We start from the raw sequence: 25,582 nt of genomic DNA, 5'->3' as shown, positions 1-25,582 counted from the left end.
ACACTCTCATCCTCTATACTTAGGGTCAGTTTCTTACCGAACACGTCTATCATTGCTTTAGCCGTGTTTAAGAATGGTCTTCCTAATATGAGAGGAACTTGAGAATCTTCTTCCATGTCCAAAACAACAAAATCTACTGGAAATACTAAAGTACCAACTTTAACTAGCATGTTCTCCATTATCCCTCTAGGATATTTTATTGATCGGTCGGCTAGTTGTATACTTATTCTTGTTGGTTTCAATTCTCCAAGGTCTAGTTTAGCGTATAGTGAATACGGCATTAGATTTATACTAGCACCTAAGTCTGCCAATGCTTCTATTGAACTAAGACTACCCAGAAAACATGGAATTGTGAAACTTCCTGGATCAGATAGTTTTTCTGGTATCTTATTCAACAGCACTGCTGAACAATTAGCATTCATAGTAACAGCCGAGAGTTCTTCCATTTTCTTTCTATTTGAGATTAGATCTTTCAAGAATTTAGCATATCTAGGCATTCCTGAAATCACATCAATGAAAGGAAGATTTACATTTATCTGTTTAAACATATCCAAGAATTTGGATTGCTCGGCTTCAAGTTTTTCTTTCTTCATTTTACTCGGATAAGGAAGTGGTGGTTGGTATGGTTTAACATAAGGTTTATCCTTAACTGTGTTATTTTCATTAACCTTTTCAACTACCGGTTCTTTTTCCTTATCTTGATCAGGTTGTGGTTCTTGTGGAGTAGGAATAGTTTCATCAGAAGTTACAGGTATTTCAGGTGGTTTAAGTGTTGTACCACTTCTTGTGGTAATGGCTTTAGCTGTTTCATTCCGGGGGTTAGCATTTGTATCACTAGGTAGACTTCCCGGTTTTCTTTCACCTATTAACCTTGCTAGGTTACTTACTTCTTGTTCCAGATTTTGAATAGAAGCTTGTTGATTTCTAAATGCTTGAGCATTTTGTTCATTGGTTTGTTTCTGAGATGTGAAAAACTGCGTTTGAGTTTCAACTAGCTTCGTCATCATATCTTCTAAATTCGGCTTTTTATCATCGGTTTGTTGTGGTGGTTTGTTTTGAAAATTCGGTCTTTGCTGATTATAAGTATTATTGGATACTTGTTGATTGCTAGGACCTTGTTGGTTGTTGTATGGAATATTTCGGTTATAATTCTGGTTTTGATTGTAAATCGGTCTTGGCGGTTGATAATTATTCTGATAATTATTTCCAGGCCTTTGGTTTATGTATGAAATATTCTCTCTTTGTTCCATTGTTAATTCAATACTGAGACAATCTTTTGTCAAATGTGGTCCTCCACACTGCTCACAACTAATTCGTATTGAGTGAATATCCTTAGTCATCTTTTCCATTCGTCTCTCTACAGCATCTATCTTTGCGGAAATGGAATCTAAGTCATGGCTAGAATCGGCTCTAGCTGCTTTAGATGATCTAATGATATCTTTTTCTTGGTGCCACTCATGTGAGTGGGAAGCAGTGTTATCAATAATTTTGTAAGCATCAGTTTCGGTTTTCTTCATAATAGAACCACCAGCTGCTATATCTATGTCTTTTCTTGTAGTGATGTCGCATCCTTGGTAGAATATTTGTACTATTTGACAGGTGTCTAAACCATGTTGCGGACATCCTCTTAACAACTTTCCATATCTTGTCCACGCCTCATATAGAGTTTCATTTGGCTTTTGTGTGAACGTAACAATTTCTGCTTGAAGTCTTACGGCTTTAGATGCAGGAAAGAATTGTTTAAGAAATTTGTCAATTAAAACATCCCATGTATCAATCGCCCCTTCAGGTAACGATTCCAACCAATCTTTGGCTTCTCCCTTTAAAGTCCAGGGAAATAACATTAGATATATATGTTCATCCTCCACTTCTCGGATTTTAAATAGTGTGCAGATCCTATTAAAGGTACGTAGATGTTCATTTGGATCTTCCTTCGGCGCACCACTAAATTGGCATTGATTAGTCACCATGTGTAGAATTTGTCCTTTGATTTCATAATCTGGCGCATTAATGTCTGGATGAGTAATTGCGTGACCTTGGCCAGTGCGTTTAGCTCTCATTCGGTCTTCCATACTTAAAGGTTCCAGATTCTCCATAATTGAATTTGTTGAATCGGTATCACTAGATGATTCTGATTTAATAGTTCGTTCCTCAACAATCTCTGTTTGAATGATTGGTGGTTCCGGAGGAAAGTTTAATGGTTCAGGATCTACGAACCGTTCCTGAATATTCTCTGGATTCTCAATTGTGAGGTTGGGTTCAAAAAATGGATTATCGAAAATTTGAACTGAAGTACTTGGTTGACTGGATGACGATTCTAAAGAAAAATCAACGGCGGTTATATTTGCTAAATGTCTTGATCTAGTTACAGGTGGTGAACGTACAAAAGGTGATGAACGTCTTGCTCGGTGCATTCACTGAATATCCTATTAGTTTTTAAAAGGAAAGAAAAATTATAATAAGTTATCCAATCAATAGACTTTTCTGATTTTGCCCACGTTTCGAATAGCCAAAAGATGCAGCAGAGGGGCAGGATTCGTTTGGTCTCAATATAATTGAGGACTGTTTGGCTCCAATAACCCGGTCCACGTACAAATCCAACTATTACTACGAACCAGAAAATTTTGATGTCTATTAATTTAACCACTTAAAATAAATTTTCGTAATTTTAAGAAATTTAGATAAGAAGTAGAAAAAAAATTCTAAGTCCTAAAACTAGAATAGCGAGAAATAAGAAAGAAAAAGAGTTCGTCGCAAAAGGTCGAAAAAGAAAAAAAATGGTTGAAAAATAAAAGGTGACGGAAAAAAATAAAAGAAACTTATCAAAACTTAAAAATACTTTACTAACCTAACCTTATTACTACAACTAACTTAAAATTATAATCGCAAATTGAAATTACTAATTGGAATGATAATTGATACATAGTAAAAGGTCTAAAAATATTAAAGCTTACAGGAAAAACTAAATCCCAAATGGAAATAACTTAAAAAGAAACTAAAACTTAAAAAGGCGTCGCAAAATTCTAAAGCACCTAAATCTTAGTCTAAAGAAAAAGCACTTAAGGAATTCTACGGTAAAGCCTAAAAATCTAGGAGTAAAAATAACTATAGCAAAAACTAAGTTTAAAATTAAATATGAGCTAAAAAAAATACAAATGTTACGCTACAACGATTAAAAAGGTACAAAATATAAAAATATACAAAAAGTTGTAAAAAGTACAATTTTTTTATAAAAATATTATTTTTATATTATTTATTTAATAAAACTACTAATTTTACAAATTAATAAAACTAATTAATACTAAATACATAAATTAAATAAAAAGTAAAAATAAAAATAAAACTAATAATAATAATAATAATAATAATTAGGTTAAATAATAATAATAATAATAAATTAAAACCCATAATTAATGCAGTTTTAGGGCTTCTGTTCGCGTGTCAGAGTGGCTCCGCGAGTCGCGGCAATTAAAGAAGAAAACCCCGCGAGTCGCGGGGTTCAGAAATTCAGTTGACAGCTTTTAATTTTTACGCGTTTTTCTTTATTTTTTATTTTTTTTTTATTTTCTGTTTTCTGTTTTTTTTAATAAATAAAAGATTTTAAAATAAAACTTATATTTTTATAAACTAAAATAAAAATAAAGAAACTTATAAAACTTAAATATTTAACAAAATCTTAAAAATACTTATATTTTTGTTTTTCTTTTTATATTTTCGAATTTTTAAAACGTATTTTTACAAAAACAACTTTTAATAAAAGTAACTAAAATTTTTTTTTTTTATATTAGCGTTGCGCTTCCGGCTTTTAAGATATTCCCCGGCAGCGGCGCCAAAAATACTTGATGTCAAAGCAGAGGGGTATAAAATACTATTATTTTTAGTGCGAAAATACTATTAAATACGATACAATTTTACACAAGATATTTATTTATTTATAGAATGGATATACTTAAACCTTGCTACAACACTTATAGGCAGTGTACCTAATCGTACAGTAGTGTAGTTTTTAGTAAGTCCGGTTCGTTCCACAGGGAAATCTTTAAACAAAGCTCAACGCTATATTAGTTTACTTTTATAAAAATACAAATATATATATAAGTAATATTATTATTATAAAGGGGGGTTTTTACCGTTTAATGACCGGTTTGTCGATTTTAAGACTTTAGTCGCAGTTAAAACCTAATGTAAAATATAAAATAAATACAAGACTTAAATTAAAGCGTAAAGTAAATAACGATAATGAAATTGTGAATAATAAAAGTGCGATAAAATAAACTTACGATAATTAAAAAGTACGATAATTAAAATTGCGATTAAATAACAATAAATAAAAGTGCGATAATTAGAAGTGCAATTAAATATAAAATAAAGGAAATTAAATATGAAATAAAAGAATTATGCTTATTTAAACTTCCGTAATCATGATGTTTGACGTGTTGATTTTAGTTTTATGCCCATGGGTTAATTGTCCTTTGTCCTGGATTATTTAATATGTCCGTCTGGTTTTTGTCCATAACAGTCCATCAGTCATAAATATAAAGTGCGAGTGTCCTCATCAAATTATTATTATACCCGAAGTTAAATATTCCAACTAATTGGGGATTCGAATTGTAACAAGGTTTTAATACTTTGTTTAATGAATACACCAGGTTATCGACTGCGTGTAAACCAAGGTTTTACTACTTTGTTAACAATTACACCAATTACCCTTGAATGTAATTTCACCCCTATTTTAATTATTCTAGTGGCTATTAATCCATTCCCGTGTCCGGTTAAATGAACGATTATTCGTACATATAAATACCCCGCCCATCGTGTCCGATCGAGTGTATATGGTAATTTATAGGGACGCCCAATTGTAAATCTTTATATTAACATTAACAAACTTTCATTTAGTTAAACAAATATAAAGCCCATTAATAGCCCATAGTCTAATTTCCACAAGTGTCGTTCTTTTGTCCAAACCCCAATTATGGTACAAAGCCCAATTACCCAATTTTAGTAATTAGCCCAACATCATGATTACTTCGTTTTAAATAAGCATAATAATAACTTAGCTACGAGACATTAATGTAAAAAGGTTGAACATAACTTACAATGATTAAAAATAGCGTAGCGTTACACGGACAGAATTTCGACTTACACCCTTACAACATTCGCTAACATACCCTTATTATTAGAATTAAAATTAAAATTAAAATATAAATTATATATATATATATATATCGTATATATTGAGAGATGAGAGAAAAATAAATTATGAAATTTGATCAGAATTCGGTTTGCTTTATAGCCAGAGTTGAATTTTGGGGCTCCGCGACTCGCGGCAAAATCCCCTTGAAACTCCGCGAGTCGCGGAGATAGTATTTACAGCTCAGTCCTTGGAGTTTTCTCTGCCGACGGTTTTATATATATAAATATAATATATATATAATTAATATAATTAATAATTAATTATATATTATATTATATTTATATACATAGTTAACTTGTAATTTTTAGTCCGTTGCGTCGAGCGTTAAGAGTTGACTCTGGTCCCGGTTCCGGATTTTCGAACGTCCTTGCGTACAATTTTATATTTTGTACTTTGCGTTTTGAATCTTGTACTCTTGTAATTTCGAGACGTTTCTTATCAATAATTGGAACCTTTTTGATTGTCTTTTGTACTTTTGAGCTTTTTGGTCGTTTGCGTCTTCAATTCGTCGAATCTGTCTTTTGTCTTCACCTTTTATTATTTAAACGAATATCACTTGTAAATAGAACAATTGCAACTAAAAGCTTGTCTTTGTTGAGGAATAATGCTATGAAATATATGTTCGTTTTTAGCATTATCAATAATGGAGAGAAAGAAAGAAACACTTTGTAAGTGTGAGAAATGGTGCAAGTTTAATGCTTGCATTCATGGCTATTTATAGCAAAAATATCACAAGTTTAGGTAATACAATAATATTACTTTTGTGTATCAATAATTGACTATCCATTTATATATATATATATTTATATATTATAACAAATAAAAGAATTATGCTTATTTAAACTTCCGTAATCATGATGTTTGACGTTTTGATTTTAATTAATTGTTACCCGGGTTAATTGTCCTTTGTCCTGGTTTATTTGATACCTATCTAGTTTTTGTCAATAATAGTCCATCGGTCATAATTATAAAATGCTCGTCAAATTAACCTTATTTTCGAAGTCAAATATTCCAACTAATTAGGGACTTGAACTGTAACAAGGTCTTAATAATTTGTTAATAATTACACCAGGTTATCGACTGCGTGTAATTCAAGGTATATCTACTTTGTTAACAATTACACCAATTACCATTGTATGTAATCCACCTCTGTTTTAATTAGTCCATGATACATTAATTTATTCACTTGGCCATAATGAATAATAAATTACTCAATCCAATTGATTAAATTAAATGATTGTAACAGATGTCGTATAAACGTCACTAAATAGGACATTCATAATCATTTAATAATTATTAGATTAACTAATTTGAAGATAAGTTCGACAGATTCCAACGAGTTGTCATTCGTAATTAGACAATACCCCCCATCTATTAATAGTCCATAGTTCAATGTTCACAAGTGTCGGTCTTTTGTCCAAACCCAAATTATGGTACAAAATCCAATAACCCAATTATTATTAAACTTAAATTAAAATTAAAATTAAAATTATAAATATATATATTACATTACATATAGAGAGAAAGAAAGAGTGTGAAGGTGTAAGTTTATTCGTCGAGCAGAAGCCTGATATTTATAGGCATATTTCCTGATTCTGTTGCCCATGCGAGTGCATGGAATTTTAGTGCAAATCTCATGCACTCGCATGGGCTCATGCACTCGCATGGGTTTTATGCCTATTTCCCATGCGATCGCATGGCCGTCAGATCCAGCTCACATTGAGTTTTAAATGTGGGCGGCTCTTGATTTATTTATTATATAATATAATATATATAATTATATATAATTATATATATTATATTCTTGTGCATAGTTGACTTTTAATTTTAGCTCCATTGACTCGCGCGTTGATGCTCGGTTTATGTCCCGGTTCCGGATTTTTGAACGCCTTTTCGTACGCTTAGATATCTTGTACTTTGCGTTCCGCGACTTGTACTCTTGTAATTTTTAGATGTTTCTCATCAATAAATTGAACCACTTGGATTGTAACTTGTACGTTTTAGCTTTTTGGTCATTTGCGTCTTCAAATCGTTGTTTTCTTCTTTTGTCTTCGCACTTATTTATTTAAATGAATATTACATAAAAATAGAACAATTGCAACTAATAGCTTTACATATTGGGATGATATTGTGCCTAAATATATGTTCATTTGGAGCACTATCAATGAAGCACAAGGGTGACGAGATGAGGTGATGATGGTGAGTCTGTGATGAAGATGATGATGGATATGATGGTGATATGATGATGGAGACGATGAGATGATGATGGAGACAATGAGATGATGATGGTGCACGATTGTAACAACCCGACTTTTTCCGTTAACTTTTCCGTTAAATACTTAACGAATGTTAGTTAAATTCTACGAATTTATACACCAGAACTTTTTCTTTGAAAATACTATTTTTAATATGTGCTAAATATTACTTGATTTCATACTTTGGTTAGAAGTATGCGAGAAACTTAGAAAACGCAAGAAAAACGTAAGGTTAGTGAAAACTGAAAAAACGTCTTTAAGACAACGAAACGATTGATAATTCACTTTTAATAATTATTTTATATAATTATTATGCTTTAAAGGTACTTTTAATTTATTAGAAGTTTTATAGATAAAAAATGCGTAGAATTCGCTAAAACGATCGGTTAACGTTCCAGTAACGTTTTTGGTTAACATCACATAGAAACGAACCATAAGACTTAATATAGCAATAAAATTTGATCCTAGGGGCATTCTTATGTCATCCTAATTCATAATTATTATATGTAATAATTTATGTAAGTAACTAGAGGGGGTGAATAGTTACTTAATACGTTTTTAACACTTTTTCGATTGATCACCAAATTCGATTTAACTTTGATCAACCAACTTAACTCAAACTTGATGTCTATAGTGTATATGTTCAAAGTGATAAATGAAGTAATGTAAAGAACATAGAAACAAGGATTTAGAGTGGTTCGGGTGGATGTTAACTAATCCACCTTAATCCACTCCCCGATTACACTAATCGGGATTTGTTGCTTCACTAAGCACTTTTCTCCAAACCCGGTGGAGATCCGATTTACAAGTCTTCAACTTCTTTGGTAGACAACAAACCTAATCTTTCTTTCCCTTTGAAAGATCAACTCCAACCTAGATCAACTTGTCTTCACCTTGGACAAGTATTAATCTTCAAATAAGATTAATCAACTTCCTAAGTCCCTTTAAGGAAGTAGATCACTAAGCTAGCATATGCTTCTACTAATTGAAGTTACAAGACTTATACACTTTGCAATGATGATCCTAACACAATACTAGGACATACATTACATTAAGTAACTCACAAGATAAATAATTTTGATTAGTAAGTTTACAACAACCCAATTCTATATCTATAAGATCATAGAATCTTCTCTTGCTTGATCACATTTGAGTAGTAATTGATGCACTTGTGATCACTGGAGATAAGCATTTGAAATATGCAAGGGGGTCAGCTTCAAATGCACTTAAATGTTTGCCTTTTATAGTTAGATTCAAAAAATAGCCGTTGACACACGGTTGCCTGCATGGTCGACCGTGGTGCGACCGTGCGTGCTCCAGTCCAAATTAGGTATCCGTTGTATAGCCGTTTGACTCAAATTTGAACACCATATTTTGGCACCTTTACTCCTTCTAGCACCTGCAAAAGAAACCAAACATCCTATACAAGTACTATATGCATTAAGTGTGTGAGATTTGGTCTTAATGCATGAAAGTGACTAATCATTCCAAAAGTGGTAAATTCAACATTCTTGGAGAAGTGTCTTGATTGATATTTAGGGAAATTTCAGTTTGGTCAAGACTTAGTTAGTCACATTAATGTCTTTAGTTCAATTCTAAAGACTAGTCACTATGTCATTAACTTCCTAGTTTCAATTAATCACAAGTCATGATCTTTTTTAAGTTTAATTAGAGATTAATTGAACAATGTCTCTATAAGATAATCATGAAGCATGTAGAGACATCAAATTTAAGTCATAAGCAATCACCCTTAGTTACTTAGACTAGATCAAATAGACAATTGACTATACTTTCATTGTGAACCATTTTACACTTAATCTATTGGAGTAAGTTAGTTACTTGAATCCTAACTAATGAGCACATAGCAAACATATTAATCAAGTTGACAAGTTTATGAGTATTAAGCATATTGGCAAGTAGCAAGTAATACTCACATAGCAAGAGATAGTTATTCCAGGATCAATCATATTGATACTTGCACAACTTATAATTCAAGCACTTAATAATTTTAATATGTAATATAACACATTACATGATTAATGTGTAAACACACATTAATGTTCAACACATGCACAAGGGAAGAGCAATCTCTAGTTGGGACTTGGTGACCATCCTAAATGTATCTAAGTATGTTTTAGGATTACAAGTCATTACTAGTTAACCTTGAGAACATTGTTCCTTATTTAGCCTTAATTAATCACTAAGTCATTTCTAATAGCAATCATTGTTCTAGTGACATTGGCTTAAGTGTGTTGGTACTTGATGATCAGACTAAGGATATCTAGATAAGAATTAAGATCACAAGTTGTTGATTAACACTTATGTGTTATGCCTAATCTTGGTTAATTTGTCATTAAGATGTCATTAGGCGTAATTAATCACAATTAGTGTTTTTATGACCAAAACTCGGTTGAGTATGAAGAAGGCATCTATTCTAAGTATGTTGAGAAAGGTTTCATGAATTATATATGTCGGGAACTAGTCAAACTTTATTTGGTCGAAAATGGTAACAGAGATAACTGCGGTCGCACTACGGTTGACCGTGGTGACGACCGTGCAAATTGTTTTCACAAAACTGCGTTGCAATTCAGTTTGGGTTTTCACGGTTGACTATGCGGTCGACCGTACCTCGACCGTGTGTTTAGCTAAAGTTTTAATTTCATTCTTTAACCTATGTTTGACTTGGTCGTTTGCAAGATAAAGTATGGATTAGTGACCTTGCGTGTTTTATGTTAAGATGTCAGTCATCACTTATGCATATGTATGTGTCATCATCAAAACATATTCTTTGGTTAATCACACTTTGGTTAATTATACTTAAGTTTATCGTTTAGTGCATTAACCCACATTCAACCAATATTCTCCCCTTTTTTGATGATGACAAACATACAAGTGATGAGGGACATTTTGCTATAAATACGCAAGTGTTAATAATCACTTGTATTCATCTTTCTCCCCCTTATGTCGAAGCAAAAAGGTTAGCTCCCCCTAGAACTAAGCTCGCCCTTAGAACAAAACTCCCCCTTAATGTGACGACCCGGAAATTTCCAACCAAATTTAAACTCAATCCCTATATGATTTCGACACAATAAGCAAAGTCTGTAATAGTGAGTCTCCAAAATTTTGGAACTATGTTCACGTAATCAATTACCCTTTGACTGTGCTCGATGATTCACGAACAATTGCGTATGAATAAATATGTAAACATCTATATATAAATATAAATATAAGTGCATATATAATATTAATAAAATATACTTTAATCAATTAGAATTAAAAATGTAAAATAACAAGTTAAATAGGTTACCGTTAGAATAAATATATATAATTAGATATATGATATTATTATGAATCGGTGTATATATATATATATATATATATATATATATATATATATATATATATATATATATATATATATAAGATTTCTAATAATAATTATTATACTATAACATTTATAAAATACATAAATATTAAAGATTCAATAGATGTATTCATATAATATAGGATATAATTATTAGTAAATGTAATCACAAGTTGTATTATCAATATGTATATAACTATAAGATAAAATATAGTTACTATATTAGAATAGTTATTATTAAAATAAATATTAATATTAATACCAGTAGTATGAATACCATTATATATATATATATATATATATATATATATATATATATATATATATATATATATATAAAATTTGATACAATTAAATCGGTATTATAATAACCATTTTCATTTAAAATTATTATCATTATTACTTTTATCATTAATCTTATTATTATTTGTATTATTTCAATATTATTATTAATATCATTATTAATTCTAACATTGTTTTATTAAGTAATACTTTGATTATTAATAGCATTATTATTATTAATTGATATTATTAATATTGTATTTTTTTATTTCCTTTTATTAGTAAATGTATTATTATTATTATTTATTATTAGAACTATTATTATTATTATATATTTATATTTATTAATTATTAATATCAATATCAATTATAAATAAAATTTTATACAGATTCAAATTCCTTTTGACATCACGATCGTACTATTATATTTCTCTGTTCATGTCTGTTATATGGTACAATTAATCACAAGTAAGTCATACTAACAAACAATTTATGTTATAAATCGATACCTGCTCCATTTTTTTTTTATTTATTTCTCTGTAGTTGATTGATTCTGTCTATCGATGTTAATTGCCATAAAACTTGACTAAATTCAGTGTTAATTAACACCAATCGACTACATTATCAGTTAACAACTAAAACATTTTTTTTACAGAGTCTAAATGGTCAATTTAAAGCAAATATTGAAGAACACTTGGAAAACTGCCCTGTTCGTGCACCATTACCTCAATATCTTCGAATTTGAGTTCAACATCAAAATCTTTTATTGTAGTCTTGTCTGAAATCTTTCACTTAATCTATCTGCACAATCACAGCTCCTAACTCAATGAATTGAATCCAAATTTTTGAAGTCAAACTTAATTTTCAAAAGTCAACAAATTTTGTTCATCGAAAAATTTGTGTTCGTTTGGATGTTTTAAGTTGAATTGACGATTCAGAAAGTTCCAAGGATCGATTTAGAATACATTTCATTTAGGAATCTTGATCTAAAACGTTTTAGAAATTGATTTTTGATATTGAAATTAGTTGTGTTCTTCGTGACCCTTCAACGACTGTTTTGGATTTTTATTTTTTATTTTTTCCTATTGAACGAACGTATTAAATTCTGTTGTTTACAATTAATTTACAAATCCTAAATCAAGATAAGTATTAGCTGTTGAGTGGTTTGGTTCTTGGGCCGTTTGAACTAGGAGATGGAAGATGAAGGGATTAATAAAACAACGGGTTAAATGAATCATGTTAGAAAGTTTGATCACAAAGACAGTCTTGGAGTATTGGTTTAGAGTGTGGTTGGGTGAGCGAGAGGTCTCGGGTTCGAGTCCCGTTTCGGGCAGTTTATTCCTTTTTAAAGCTACTAAGGTATAATGTAATGTTATTATTTTTATTATTATGATTGTTATTGTTATCACTATAATTATTATTATTATTAGTATTATAGTAATTATTATTATTAATATCATAGATACAAGTATTATAAGTATTACAAAAGGTTAGTATTATTAATTATTATTATCATTAACATAACTTAGGACATTATCATTTTGTTACTAGTATTATCACTCCAAAAGTATTAGTATTATCATTACTAATATTATTATTATTAGTATTATCATTTTTGTATTATTATTATTATTATTATTATTATTATTATTATTATTATTATTATTATTATTATTATTATTATTATTATTATTATTATTATTATTATTATTATTATTATTATTATTATTATTATTAACATGTTAATAACGTTGATATTTTGAAGTTAACGATAAGTTAATATGGTAAAATTATGGAAAATACTTATAATTATATGAGGAAGGTACAATTATGAATATGATTATGGATTAACAAAATAGGAACAACAGTTATAAATCTAGAAATTTAAAAACGAACTTTACGAAAAATATGATTATTATCAATACTGTTATTATTATAGATTATTATAATTACTAAAAGTATAATTATTTTAAATCTACCATTTTTTATTAAAACTATTATTGTTGCTATTATTATTATTATTATTATTATTAATATTAAAATTATTATTACTATTATTATACTTATTCTAATATTATTATAACGATTAAATTGCAAACACATAATATATTTAATATACACAATTTAAATTTTTTTTAATACTTTTAATTATCTAAAATATGTAAAAAGAATATATAATAAAATATATAAGATATTGATATAAAAATCACTAATAAAAAGTATATATATAATTGTTCGATTTCGATTATAGGTTTTAATATATATACAAATGATATAGGTTCGTGAATCCGAATACATTAGGTGAGTTTCATTTGCCTTTTTACCCTTTATATTTTTGGGCTGAGAATACATGCGCAATTTTTATAAATATTTTACGAAATAGACACAAGTAATCGAAACTACATTATATGGTTGAATGATCGAAGTCGAATATGCCCCTTTTTGCTTGGTAACCTAAGAATTAGTAAACCGATCTACTAATTGACGCGAATCCTAAAGATAGATCTATTGGGCCTAACGAACCCCATCCAAAGTACCGGATGCTTTAGTACTTCGATGTTGTTTTTATCATGTCCGAAGGATTTCCCGGAATGATAGGGGATATTCTTATATGCATCTTGTTAATGTCGGTTACCAGGTGTTCAATCCATATGAATGATATTTTTGTCTCTATGCATGAGACGTATATTTATGAGAACTGAAAATGAAAATCTTGTGGTCTATTAAGATGATGGAAATAAATATTTATGTTAAACTAATGAACTCACCAACCTTTTGGTTGACACTTTAAAGCATGTTTATTCTCAGGTATGAAAGAAATCTTCCGCTGTGCATTTGCTCATTTTAGAGATATTACTTGGAGTCATTCATGACATATTTCAAAAGACATTGCATTCGAGTCATTGGGTTCATCAAGATTATTATTAAGTCAATTATAGATTGAATATATTCTGAAATGGTATGCATGCCTGTCAACTTTCGATGTAATGAAAGTTTGTCTTTTAAAAACGAATGCAATGTTTGTAAATGTATCATATAGGGGTCAAGTACCTCGCGATGTAACCAAATGTAATGTATTCGTCCAGATGGATTAGGACGGGCCATGAAACTTAAATTGTGCACATTGGAGAAACATATATATTAAAACACAACATGCACATATTTTATTCAAAGCAAGTACTAAGCACAGATAGTTCATACATAGATAATACATGATAGTCAAAAGAAGCTCAATTTTCATGATGAGAGGAGTGACCCTTGTCCTTGTCCTCAAGTCGTGATAATCTTCGACCAAGTTTTAGAATGTTTCCATGAATTACACTGTTTTGTCCCTATGTCGAAAGAGAACAAAAGTTGGGTGGATTTTCAAGAGGAGGTTCTTGGATATGCTTGGTTGAAGCTTTGCATATTGGATATGAAGAGACTTGAATGGAATGATGAAACGGAGATGTCATTCCAACATATGCAAAAAGCTTGGTTAGATGGAGACCATACGGAAGTGACATGTGGGAATGTTGACTTGCATGTCGCATTCTTGATGCCATGAAGTGTGCAACATTCACTTTCGTGGAGTTCAGAAGACACCATATGAAGGTGACTTCATTTGCATCCAGTCGATCCAGTAGTTCCCCCTTTCCATAAACAATTGCAGTGATGATCTGTTGCCAGAGATCATATGTCGATGCAAGATGTTGACAAAGGAATCCATCCTTTTTGATGAATTCGGGTCTAAGAGTTCCATTGCACATAATATCTAGTGCATTGTCTTTCTTTACCCATTCAGGAAATTCATTGAACGAATTTGGTTCTAGAAAGAATGTTCGACCTTCATTCGGAACATCCATAATATTTTCAAATTCTTTAAGCGTTAATGAATAACTTCTTCCATAAAGATAAAATGAGATTTTCTCATTATTTTGTGAGAATTGAAAATTCTCATAGAATTCATTGATGTGAAGCGGATAGAGTGAACCTCTTAGATTAAGAAAGGCATCCCACTGGATGTTTGAGAAGCTTTCAAGAGAGTAGGTAGTAAGATGATGTGTAAGAACTTCTCTCCCTTCAACAATAGATCTCATTGTAAAGAAAACTTTTGCTTTGCAAAGAGATCTTTGCTTTGCTTTGGAGTAGTTGAAGTGAATTTGTTAAATGTGTTTGCTTTTAATAGATAAATGATGAATGTTGTCTAGTAAACTTTAATGGGGTAGGTAGCTAGATTGAGAATACTCTGACAAAGATATCAATTTGTCCTCTTGCAATCTATTGATCATTGAATTTGTGTAAGGTGTTAGGACAAGTCAATTTTGTCAGGAGTTCTGCGGTCGAATTACGGTCGACCGTGGGAGAAGCCGTACAGTGACGGATTTATATATTTGCAAGCAAAACCAATTTAAGCACATAATAAACATCACAATACTAGTTATCTTACACATAATTGTTTTAGTGCCAGCATTTAAGCACTTCACATAGTACACAACTAAAGATTATTATCCTAAACACACAAGTTATGACCTATTACAAGAAATTATTTTGACAAATCCTTTCAACGCTTTCTTGAACCTAGAGTGATTTTCACTGATCTCTTCCTCTCGCTTTAGAATCATGTTGATCTTGGTTTCGAAATTCGAATTCACAAATTCTTGGTGTTCCCGTAAGTTTGCTTCTTCATCTTCTATTTCCTCTTCATCCGATTCTTCCTCTGGTTGATAGTTCTCAATCTCATCGAGATCCTCTTGAAGATTCGATCTTCTTCCACTAGAGGATTCTGCTCGATGACCACTTCGAATGATAGTTGACTTATCCAGTGGCTAGAATGAAGGTTGTTGAACAATAGCGTGTGTTACTTTGAGGTAGCTGAACAGACTGTTTTGATGCATTCCATACGGAAGAGATCTAGTTGATTTAGTCAACAGATTGCTCATTCGTGATGCCAGTAAAAATGCCACATTAATCCCCATATTTAATTCAATTGCCCACATGACAAAAATTTGGGTGACATGAATGTGAGAGTGGTTTCCTAGTCGACAGTAGATGTTGTGGTCAATGATTTTGTTCAGAATATCTAGATCTAATCGGAGATCCTTTCCGGTTAGTCCCTTGGATAGGATTTCTGAGTGATTGGTGTTAGGTTTGTAAAGCAGGGTTAATACATCGGTAGCTTGAATAAACCCAGGAAGATGCTCTAGTTTGTGTCGTCTACTGTAGAACTCCATTCCTTCAGTGGGAACTCCCAGAATTTCACCAAAAGTGCTGAGAGGAAATTCCCACCACTTTTTGTTAAGATGAAATCTTACCATCTTAGTTTCTGTGTTGAAGCTTGATATTGCTTAAAACGAACATATATTTAGTCGCAATATCATTCCAATATGTAAAGAATTTAATGGTAATTTCCTTATTTTTAGTTGTAATCGTTTAAATAAATAAGTGCGAAGACGAAAGACGAAGATCGCTCTAAAATGAAGATTTAAAGACGAAAACGAAGATTTGAAAGACCAAAACGTCCAAAATGCTCAAACGTACAAGTTACACTCTAAGTGGTTTAATTTATCGATGAATAACGGCTAAATATTGACAAGAGTACAAGCCGCGGAACGTAAAGTACAAGATATCTAAGCATACGAAAAGGCGTTCGAAAATTCAAAACCGAGACTATCAACGTACGACTCAACGGAGCAAAAATTACAAGTCAACTATGCACAAGAATATAATATAATATATAAATAATTCATAATAATAATAATAATAATATAATAATATCTCAATTGAGAATTAGCGAACGTGCAGAATGAATAAGTTGATTTTATCAACTTCACCTAACTCCTAAATAGTGACTCTAATGTGCCTATAAATACATTCACGGATCAAAGAAGAAAGGCATCAGTTTTCATTTTCAGTTTTCAAATTCCTTTTCATTTAATATTTTAGTTTTAATAGTAGTAGTAAGTGGTGTAATTCAAGTTTATGGGTATTGTAGTACTGCTTTTCTACCATTCCAACCCGCTGTAAGTCTCCACGTCCCAACTTTATTTTCAAGTATCGTTATTATTACTATTGTTATTATTATTATTGTTGTTATTTTTATTATTTTTATCGTAATTTATATTTATTATTATCGTCATTATTATCGTCATTTATTATTTATTATTGTTATCATTTATTATTATTATTATTATTATTGTTATCATGTCCACTTTATATAATTTATATTTTTATACTGTTATAATGTTCAACTAAATACCCATAGTGGAAACTAAAATGTAAAACCTCTGGACAAATGGATTGAACCATATTATAATATTATGATGTAACTTTGACTATTTAATATTAAGTTTAATCACTGACCCATTGTTATATAATTTAATATTTTCACCCCTATCACATAATTTATTAAATTGATAAGCGAAAGTTAATTAAATTTACATAAATTGTGCTTCAACACCTCAGTGATCTAGACGAACATATGGACAAATTATTGACAACAATTTAGAAGTGTGATCCGGTGGTTTGGGTAATATTATAGTTTATATATCCAACGAATGAGTCTTGGTTTAGCATCTTGCTTTTTGAATAAGTACTTTAGGGCTGAATGATCGGTATAAACAATTGTTTTAGATAACACTAGGTAAGATCTAAACTTATCGAAAGCAAAAACTACTGCAAGAAGCTCCTCCTCAGTAGTTGTGTAATTCAACTGAGCTCTTGTAAGTGTTTTACTTGCGTAGTAGATTGGTTGAAATTTGTTATCTTGACGTTGACCTAAAATAGCTCCCAGTGTGAAATTACTAGCATCACACATTAGCTCGAAGGGTTTGGACCAGTCGGGTGATACCATAATGGGTGCATTCGTAAGTTTCTCTTTTAGAATGGAGAAAGCATTTAGACATTCGTCGTTGAAATCGAATGTACAGTCTTTCTCAAGAAGTTTAGTCATGGGTCGAGCGATTTTAGAAAAGTCCTTTATGAATCGCCGATAGAATCCTGCATGACCAAGGAAACTACGAATTCCCTTAACATTGGTTGGAGGAGGAAGTTTTGAAATAACATCGATCTTAGCTTTGTCTACTTCCATTCCAACTCGAGAAATCTTGTGTCCTAAAACAATGCCTTCCTTCACCATGAAGTGGCATTTCTCTCAGTTTAAAACAAGATTTGATTCTTCACAACGAATTAGCATTCGTTCAAGGTTTGAGAGACATGAGTTGAAGGAGTCTCCGAAAACAGAGAAATCGTCCAAAAAGACTTCTATACTTTCTTCAATCATGTCATAAAAATTGCCATCATACACCTTTGGAAGGTACCTGGTGCGTTGCATAATTCGAATGGCATTCGTCAGTAGGCAAAAGTACCAAATGGACAAGTAAATGTGGTCTTGTCTTGGTCTTTTGGATCAATTGGGATTTGAAAATAACCTGAGAATCCATCAAGGAAATAGTAGTAATCTTTTCCCGCCAAACGTTCTAGCATTTGGTCGATAAATGGTAGCGGAAAATGATCTTTTCTTGTGGCGTCGTTTAGACGACGATAGTCTATACAGACTCTCCACCCAGTGACTGTTCTTGTAGGAACGAGTTCGTCTTTATCATTTAGAATAACAGTCGTACCTCCTTTCTTAGGTACTACTTGCACAGGACTTAGCCACGGGCTATCTGATATAGGGTAAATTAACCCGGCATCAAGTAATTTGATGACCTCCTTTTTGACAACTTCTTTCATGTTAGGGTTTAACCTCCGTTGCCTTTGTACCACGGGTTTAAAATCTTCTTCCATTAGAATTTTGTGAGTACAATAAGCAGGGTTAATCCCAGGAATATCAGTTGTTTTCCAGGAAATTGCCTTTTTGTGGGTTTTTAAAACACACATTAACCTACCCTTTTCGTCATCGGAAAGTTTTGATTAAATTATGACGGGTAATTGTGACGTTCCTTGGAGATAAGCATACTCCAAATGTTCTGGGAGTTCTTTAAGCTCCAAGGTGGGTGGTTCTTCAAAGGAAGATTTTATCCGGAACCTATTACCATCGGTAATTTCTTCAAAAAGTTCATCTTCCCTGGGAATTTCTTCTTCTATGTATTCTTCATTAGTGACTACCTTCAACAGCTCGTCTAACTCCATATCGACATCAAAATCTTCACCTTCACCCATTGGGGTGAAATCTGAGGTGTCGATATTTAATAGTTCTTGTAGTTCTTCCTCAATACAACAATCAACAATGTCTATTTGGAAACATTCATCATCAGGAGACATAGGGTGTTTCATAGCCTTATCTATGTTCAATATAATTCTATCCTCCCCCACACCTAAGCTGAGATTTTTCTCTTTTACGCGCACAATTGCGTCTGCAGTATTCAGAAAGGGACGTCCTAGAATTAGGGGAACCTTAATATCTTCTTCCATTTCAAGAACAATGAAATCAGCAGGAAAGATTAAGTGATTTACTTTAACTGGTAGGTTTTTAGCAATGCCAATAGGATAGTTGTAAGTTCTATCAGCTAATCGTATACACATCCTGGTTGGTTTTAAATCACCTAAGTTCAATTTTAAGTACAAAGGAGTGAGGCATAAGGTTGATGCTCGCTCCTAAATCAGCTAATGCATCGTACATTACTGAATAGGAATGATGAAACTTACAGGATCTCCAAGTTTTGGTGGCATATTTTGTTTTTGTAAAATTACCGAGCATTCCTCATTAAGGAATGTGGTTGAAACTTCTGCATATTTTCCTTTGTCAGCTATGAGATCTTTGATAAATCTTCCATAATTTGGCATAACCACAAGAACATCTACAAGCGGTACATTTATACAAATTTGCTTAATCATGTCAGCAAACTTGTTGTATTGTGCTTGTAATTTATCTTTCTTCAAACGTTGCGGATATGGAATTGGAGGTTTGTATACCTTCAATGGTGGTTGATTTTGAGTTTTAGGTGCACTTGTGGTTGGCATCGTATTTTCTTCCACCATAGGTTCTTTATTTTTTGAAACAGAAATAGGAGCATGAGGGTTTGGAATATCGGGGTTAATGGTTAACCCACTTTTCGTAGTTATGGAATTAACTTGCGAAAAATTACTTGAATTTTGAGTTTCCTTGGCCTTCGGGTTTGGTTGCATGTTGGATGGTAAAGTTCCTGATTGCCTTTCAGCAAGCAATTGGGATATTCTTCCCATATCTCTTTCAAGGTTTTGAATTGATGATTGATGATTCCTTTGTACTTGCTCGTTTCCCGTTTGGACTTGATGTAATTGTCTCTTTACTTGCTCATTCGTTTCTGATTGACTTTTGACAAAATTCATCATAACTTCTTCAAAGTTAGATTTCTTCTCTACTGGTTGCGTGTTATGATTTTGTTGTTGATACGGTAATTGTTGGAAATTTTGTTGAGGTGGAAATGGAGGTTGGTTTCTATTGAAAAATCCAGGTGGTCCATTTCTTTGAAAAGCAAAATTCTTCGGGTTTTCATATCCTGGGTTTGCAGGTTGATAATTAGAATTCCCTCCTTGAAAATTGCATTGTCTTTGATTGGCCATAAAATTAACTTGTGCTACTGAGTTCATTGGCCGATCATTAATATCACAATCTTTCATGAAATGTGGCTGTCCACAGATTTCACAGCCTACTTGCAATGCTAAAACTGTTGAATTTAGTTTATCTATTTGTAACGACCCGCACTTTTTCGATCATTCTATACTTATAAGATTGATATTTACATAAATTAAACCTTGCCAACATGATAAGCAATCCAAATTGTCGAGATTTATATTTCCGAAAAGAGTTTTACACAACGTTCGACCGTCTAGTTTGACCGATGATATCACGAACTATACAACATATGATAATTATACGTTTGTATATATATATGTATATATACATATTTAACATGATTAATGAATGTTTTAATATCTCATTTTGTATTAATAACAACAAGTTATATGTGTATTTTGAAACTACTAACTTAAGTTTTCAAAACGATAACAATACGTAACGTTATTTGACTTAAATACTTAAGACTATAATGTTTATACATATATTGTATAAGTAATGTATTTAATCACTTTTAAGAACTTAAATACATAAAATCATATAAGTGTATTCACAAAAGATAGCTATATTTGAATCCTCATTCCATTTTTCACAAAATTTCTATACGTATATTTAGAGTATTTGTACTCGTATCATACCTAGCTTCTATACGTATTTACTAATAGTAAATACACATCAAATCACACCTAATCAGCTGCTATTGTTGCCCTCATCAAGAGGGAATTCCTTTTTGACATTTACCATCAATAATTACACAAGATTACAAGTAAGAATTTTTGTCTTTGTCTTCCTTGGCCACGTTTTTAAAGGGGTACCATGGTACTCCATTTTGATTCATTTTTACTTCCATTTTCTTAACAAAAACACACACTTGTTCTTACTCTTTAAACTCCATAACAATCCAGCAAGAAACCTTAAAGATCTAGCCATAAAAACCTTAAGTAAACACCATAAGAAAACCATACAAAAACACTTCAAGAAAACCCTCCAAGAACACCAACTTACTTCCAATCTTTCATCCACTTCTATCACCCTTTTGATTCTAGCTTCTTACTTCTCTTTTACAGCAACTTCATCCAAGGAACTTGAGGTAGAATATATGTTCATAACCTTATTCGATTCATATATATATAGCTATCATATTTTGTGGTATACAAGTTTAACAACAAGAACATAGTTTGAATGTTTTCAAACTTGTTTGCAAACTAAATAGATCCTTCTAACTTAACTTTTAAAATACTTCAAGACCTGTAATATAACTTATGTATATGCTAATTTAACAAGGTAAAACTTGGTTTTTCAAAGTATAAGTATTTTTAGAAAAATGGTCATTAAATGATTTTGTTGTAACGAAAATGATTAACTTCATAAGTTTCACTAAAGTTTGACCTATGCCGTGTGATTTTGAATACAAACTAAGGTATTTACAGTTCATAGTCTTAAAGAGGGACTCGATCCAAGGAGATGGCAAGTTGAATCAACGAAAACGGACTTGTAACGAAGAAACTATGACCGAAACAAAATTGGTTATCCAAGGCTTAAATGACTTCGGGATTCATTGGAAAAATTTACATAAAATCACATACTTCTAAGATAACATGATATTTTATATATATGTACTCATAATTCAATTTCATATGGTTCAGGATCACCCGTAAGCAACACGAGAAGATTAATCATAAGATCCCATGATTGTACGCAACACGTCATTTGACAACACCGGTACTTTATGTACGCAATACGTCATTTGACAACACCGGTACCGTGGGTCAAGATTAATCTCGACCAATTCATATACGTTGGGGTTTTATTTATTTCGTTGGGGGTTTGGTTTATTTCATTGCGGGTATATTAAACATCTAAAAATGAACCATTAAAATTGAGTTACTAACAAAGAAATGCTAACTACGGACTAAGGAATTATTCTAAGTATTAAAAGTATAACAAGTATATATATATATAACGTTTGTTTAAAATGAAAACATATTGATATATTATATATGGATAGGTTCGTGATATCAACCGGAAGACCGAGTCAAATTATTTATATCATCAAGACAAAAGTGAGTATATAGTCCCACTTTTAAACTCTAAATATTTTGGGATGAGAATACATGTATTTTATGTTTTACGATATGGACACAAGTAACTGAAAAATATATTCTACGTTGAGTTGTACCACTGGCATACTTCCCTGTAGCTTGGTAACTAATATTTACAGCGGTATTGTAAACGCGAATCCTGTTGATAGATCTATCGGGCCTGACAACCCCAACCGGACTGGACGACCAGTATTCAACGGTTGCACAGTACTTCGTTTTGTGACTACACTTGGTACGGTGTAGTAAGATTTCATATTAAAGGGAATATGCGACGTGAAAATGTTAAGTATGGTTACCGAGTGCTCAACCACTTAGAATACTTTTATTAAACTGTTTATATACGAAATCTTGTGGTCTATATATATATATTGCTGCCGGCATTAAACCTATATCTCACCAACTTTATGTTGACCTTTTTAAAACATGTCTATTCTCAGGTGATTTCTAAAGCTTCCGCTGCATCATGTTGGATCTAACCAGGATCTTGCGTACGCATGTTTGTGTCAAAAATAAAACTGCATATCCGAGATGTTGTATTGTAAAATATGCTAGAAACCGTGTTGTTGTCATCATTTGTAAAGTTTGTAAGTCGAAGATTATCGCTAAACGTTAATCTTCTTTTTATTGTCTTAAGCTTGTAACAAAAATAATGGTTATGGTTTGTAATGTATAATATATGCAGTTTTCTTTCAAAAATGTCTCATATAGAGGTCAATACCTCGCAATGAAATCATACGTTATCTAACGCGTTCTTATGGTTAAGGACGGGTTATGACATGTGGTATCAGAGCGTTGGTCTTAGCGAACCAGGTTTGCATTAGTGTGTCTAACCGATAAGTTGTTAGGATACATTAGTAAGTCTGGACTTTGACCGGGTCTGATTTAAAAACCATTGCTTATCATTGTTGGTTAAAATTTATATGTAAATATTATGTAGTACTAATGGGTTAGTTGTTATATGATAGATGTCGGGCTCAAAACTTGTTATCACATTCAGCGATTCCGAACCAGAATCTTCAGATTGTGTTTCAGTCATTAACATATCCGATGACGAAAATGGTATTTTTGGGGAAGACTCACAATTTCCAGATGAACCAACTATTGAAATATCGGAAAGTGAACCCGAGGAGGAAAGTGAACCCGAAGAGGAAAGTGAACCCGAAGAAGAAAGTGAACCCGAGGAAGAAATACTAGAAATTACGAAAGAAAAATTCGATCAAGGAAAGAAACGAAAAGCGAATGAATTAGAAAATTCAAATCCCGAACTTAGTAAGAATGACGTAGCACCAATTCCACTCAACACTACCACCCCTATTCCCGCTATTCCTATTAGTGCTATCCCCGCATCTAGTTCTTCGGCTCCTCAGCCAAAACGTAGGCAGACAGCTAGGATAAGCGTTAGGCCATTCATTGGAACTAAACGCCCTAGAAAATAGACCGAACGATGCACTGCCGTATTAAGCCATGGAATCATATAATGTTTTGTATAATATTATTAGTGTGGTTTGCTTAAAGTTTGATGTAAGATAAGCATATGTAAAATAGCGAAGTATGAAATGCAATAATTTTCCATGGTTAAGTATTATTTAGATTGTAGTAATTGATTCTGTACTAAGCTATTAAGTATGAACATTAACGGGTAGGTACTACCCAAGATATAATTATAAAACGCTAATAAGAAGAAAAGGCTTTTATAATAATACCTGGTTCATATTATTAACAAGCTATAAATGTACTATAAATACACACTACATCTATAATAATCCATGTGAATAATTATTTTCTTTCATTAGGAAATGGCGCGATTGAACCGAATGACGGAACAAGAAGTCGAGAACTTCATCAACCAGCGAGTCAACGATAGAATGCTATGGGTCGAAGCTGCAAGAGCTACTGCAGTTAATCCAAATCCTCGCGTAGGATGCTCCTACAAGACGTTTCAAGCTTGCAAACCTTCATCATTCAGTGGAACGGAAGGACCTATCGGTTTAACCCGATGGATAGAAAAGATGGAGACGGTGTTCAAAATCAGCGGTTGTGATGAAAAAGACATGACCAAGTATGCATCGTGCACTTTACAAGATAGTGCACTCACATGGTGGAAGAATTATGTGAAGGCGGTAGGAGGAGATGTAGCTTATGATACTCCATGGGAAGAATTCAAAGCAATGATAATCACCGAGTATTGTCCAAGGAATGAGGTTATTAAGTTAGAAGATGAGTTACGAAGTTTGAAGGTGGTTGGTACTGAAATCACCAACTACAATCAGCGATTCATGGAATTGGTTTTACTATGTCCTGAATTGGTTCCAACCGAAGCACGGAAGATTGAAATGTACAAAGGTGGTTTGCCCAGAAAGGTCAAGGCAAACGTTACGGCGTCGAAACCTAAGACAATTCATGAAGCTATAACCATGGCGAACGAGTTAATGGATCAGGTCATTCTGGATAAGAAAGCATTCACTACTGAGGTGAAGGTATCGAGTAACAAAAGGAAGTGGAACGGAAATTATGATCGAGGTTACCAACAGCAATCTTTTAAGAAACCAGAAACCCCGAAAGGTGCGGGTAGCGGTTCAGGCTTTGGTTACAAAGGACAAAGTCCTTTATGCAACCGTTGTCACAAACATCACTTTGGTTACTGTAGTGTGTTGTGCACCAAATGTAATCGACAGGGTCATCTTGCTGAAGATTGTAAGGCTCTCGTTACAAATGCAAATGGTAACAAGACTCCTGCCACCAACGCAAATAGAACTGCTTTGGCTACCGTTACTTGTTTTGGTTGTGGAAAACAAGGTCACTATAAGAGTCAGTGCCCGAATCAAGAGAAGAATGGCGGACCTGCAC

This window comes from Rutidosis leptorrhynchoides, chromosome 7 (assembly GCF_046630445.1).
Source record: "Rutidosis leptorrhynchoides isolate AG116_Rl617_1_P2 chromosome 7, CSIRO_AGI_Rlap_v1, whole genome shotgun sequence".
Taxonomy (NCBI): Eukaryota; Viridiplantae; Streptophyta; class Magnoliopsida; order Asterales; family Asteraceae; genus Rutidosis; species Rutidosis leptorrhynchoides.
This window is presented reverse-complemented; position numbering follows the sequence as displayed.